At 41.5% G+C, this 3,627-nt stretch overlaps 1 pseudogene; it reads right to left on the reverse strand.

Moving 5' to 3' along the window:
• Positions 1–981: 981 nt before the first annotated feature.
• On the reverse strand, positions 982–1,198 carry LOC119231824 (40S ribosomal protein S27-like; annotated as a pseudogene).
• Between the last annotated feature and the right edge of the window lie 2,429 nt (positions 1,199–3,627).

Here is a 3,627-nt window from a genome sequence, read left to right on the forward strand (position 1 = left end):
CCTCAGTGATGTTTAATGGGCTTGTCTAACTTTGAGTCAGTTCTGCATATAGCTGGGGAAATTAAAGTAGCCCTTGGTCAATATCTTACAGCAGGTTCTCCAGAAGTGGATCCTGAGGCAAGAACTCACTTGTAAGAGATTTATAAAGGGAGTTTGTCCAGAGGAGCCAAGTTAGGACATAGAAGAAGCAAAACATGAAGAGGAAGAAGCCAAGTTGGAGGGACAATTTTAGTCTCATGGACTCAATTCAGTCTTCATGTGCAATACTCTGAAGGGTCAGGTGAGCCTTAGAGTTGTCCTAACCTGAGGCCAGAGAGTGTTCACAATCTACCTCTGAGTGGTAGGGAGGGATAGGCACTATGAGGAACTTCTAATCTTTGATATTGCAAATTAGGTGACTGCAGATATTTGAGAGTAGTCCACTGGAAACATAAGGAACTAGATTTAGAATAATTAAGATCGAAGCTCAAAAATCCCTTTAGGAGGAACGTGCACATACAGGGAGAAAGGGGCCCGAGGATTTTCAGGCAGAGCACAAACAGAACCCAATAGACCCAGGGACTTAGTACTCAGATTCAAATGTAACATTTGATGAGTCTCTCTGACCCATTCCATACCAGGTTCTTATCCTCAATCAGTCCCATGATTCTCTCTAATCCCCTGAATTTATCACAACCTTCATGCAAATTACTATCAACTTACCCTCAGTATCCCTAAAGTTTCTTGCCTTCAAGGCATCACATTTCCTATACCAACAGTACTTTGCCCTTGGTTTTATCTTCTGTAGAATTCCCTAAGACCCAGCTCAAGAGGTGCCTGCATCAGGAAATCTTCCTGGCACCCAAGTTTTCAGAAGAGATCTCCCCTGAACAAGATTATTTCCAGCCCTTTAAAGAGTCTTATCATATTCCATAGGTTTTTTTTTTAATTTAAAATGCATTTATTGGAATGGTTTCTCATTCATCTTGCTTCAGTCTGCCCTTAGTGTTGCTTCCATCTGAAGGGGCATTCTCCTGTGAGCCTTGCTTTTCCTCCTGCAGGCTGGGTAGAGGACAGTGAAACAGCCAACACACAATACTACTACTGTGCATAGCTAATCCATGAAATAGGAATTGGAGTTCTGCATGAGGCACTTCTTTTTGTGATTCCTTTTCTCCTCTCCTGGAGAGGGGTGAAGGAGATCCTTTGTGAGAGGCATGTTCTTGTGGGGAGACTGTGACTGCTGAAAAGGATATAGGTATTTATGTTCAATTTTAAACTCAAGAAGAAATATATTTTCTTATAAAACTGTTTCTTATAAAATGATGCAGAGCTTAAATATTAAGTCCCTTCTTTGGCCATGTATTTAAAAAAATGAATAGTTGGAATGGGCAACAATGTGTCTCTCCCATAGAGTAAAACATGTCAGAGAGGCAGCAGCAGGAGGTTTGTCCATGAGTTAATTTAAAATAAAATCCTATAGTGCATAGCATCTTATTAATAGTATTAACTTATATGTGTTTGTTGAAAGAATCCTGCTTTTGAGTTTATGAAACATCCAGAATATTGCAACTTACTTTTAAAATAGAGCATTGTCTATTACAGAACGTCCAGTGTATTATGGTAAATATATTCCTTTTCCAAAACCAGAGGAATGATATACCACACTTTCATGTCAGAACACTTAATCTTAAAAGTAAGAATTGAAATAAAAGGTTTGGCTCTGGGTCCCCAAAAAATAAATTCTGGAAAATTTGCCTGGGCCTTTTAGACAGTATTCAATTAACTCAACTTAATCCTTTGGGGAGAATAGGGCAGTCTGATGCTTCCTCAGCTACTGGGAACCAGGTGTTCTGTTGTGTTCTCCTCTGTTTAATATTCCTCAGTAGTTTTCTTGTGCTCTTGGAATTCAACCAGCTTTCACAAAACCCTACATCCCTGGGCTCTGTCTACCTGTTCAGGCTCATCTCTCTGGTCCTTCCCCGAGTTCACAATGGTCATCTGCAGACAATTCTTTCTTGCTGCTACTCCACACCATGTTTGCTTCTGAGCTACTGCACTTGCTAGACTTAGACTCCCTGTATCTAAGCATATTTCCCTGGCAGGCAACATGACTGGTTGGTTCCTATTTACCCTTCAAGTCTCAACATTCTCTCTCAAGTGACCCTTTCACCCCTTTCCCAGGTGTCATCAATGGTATCACTCTGTTTACATCTTTCAGAGTCTTTATGGCAATCCAAATTATTAAGTTTATTGTTCAAATGTTATTGTGTCTGTCAGAGGAACAGTGAAAAGCAAACTCTGAGCCAGTGAATGATATTCCAACAGGACCCCACCCCCCTCTCCACACCGACAAGATCTCAGGTGCCTTGGATAACAACTCCCAGCATGCCATGCTCCAGACCACCTGAACAGGGCTGCTAGGAAGTAAAAGGGAGTGAGACAGATACACCGATGGGTGTGGAATAGGAGGGAGCAGAGACACACTGAAGGCTGCCTCTGGGACTTTAACATTTGGCAGGATGGCAGGGCAATCCCATCCAATATCTTGACCTTTTGGTGAACTACCTGGTACATATATTGCCACCACATATGGTGCAGAGTGAGTTTTTGCTCTCTCTTTCTGTCCCAGCTCTCTGGAACCTGCTTAACCTTTTTCTTGGGGTTCCTCATCAAGAGATGTCTTGGATTCCTGACTAGCTTTCTCTCTGAGTTCCCTTGTTCTGTACCTATCTTGTTTGGTCATTTTCCCACAAGGGTATGTGTGAATTTGGGAGTTTGATCAGGAGACTGTTATTTGAAATCCTTTCTTCTTTCTTTCTCCCTTTCTCTCCTCCCCCTACCTTTGAACTTCACAATTTTTTGCTCACACTAAGAGTCTGTTTTCTTTGCCTTTATGTGCACAGATGACTGGACCCTTAGAACGGGGAATTTTTTTTACCTTAACAATTTGGGAGACCTGGGTAACCCTTGGTTAGTCTTAGTTTCATCTCCTTCCTCAACTAAAATTAAAAGTTGCCCAAAGGAGATTAACATATATATTAATTCTATCAATGTAGGTATTCCACTAACATAATGGAAGAGTATGCTTTGGGGAAGGAAGCCACTATGATGCAAAACAGAAAAAATTATAAAGCAATAGACAATTTTAGTTTCATAAAAAGGCTTAAAGCTTCTGCACAATAAAATATGAATAACCAATTAAAAATTAAAAAATTGGCACACAAACAGAAGATAAATTTATGATGCCCACCAAGTTATGTTATTGATCTTACATAAATGAGAGTATTTTACTTTTTTTTTTAATTTTTTTTTTTAGAGATTTTTTTAATTTATTTATACAAGCACTGGGTACAGTCAGAAGCGCGGGAGGGTGAGAGAACTCACCAGAGTCAGAGCGGGGAGCAGAACAGACAGACTGACGAAGTACACTGCTGAGGGGAGCAGCAGGCGGCAGGAAAGGTCTGTGCGCCATGTGGGATCCTCCTTCCGGTGGCCGGGGAGCAGCCGGGGATCGAACAGGCCCTGCAGAGGCTGCGGGCAGCTTCACAACCCAGCGTTCAACTGCTGCACCACCGGGGAGGCCTGGAAGTATTTTACTTTGTACTGGAATTTTTTCCCTGTCTGCTAGTTCCCCACCCAACCTGT

Source organism: Talpa occidentalis, unplaced genomic scaffold, assembly GCF_014898055.3.
Source record: "Talpa occidentalis isolate TD23 unplaced genomic scaffold, MPIMG_talOcc4v2.1 talOcc4.7, whole genome shotgun sequence".
NCBI classification, from domain to species: Eukaryota; Metazoa; Chordata; class Mammalia; order Eulipotyphla; family Talpidae; genus Talpa; species Talpa occidentalis.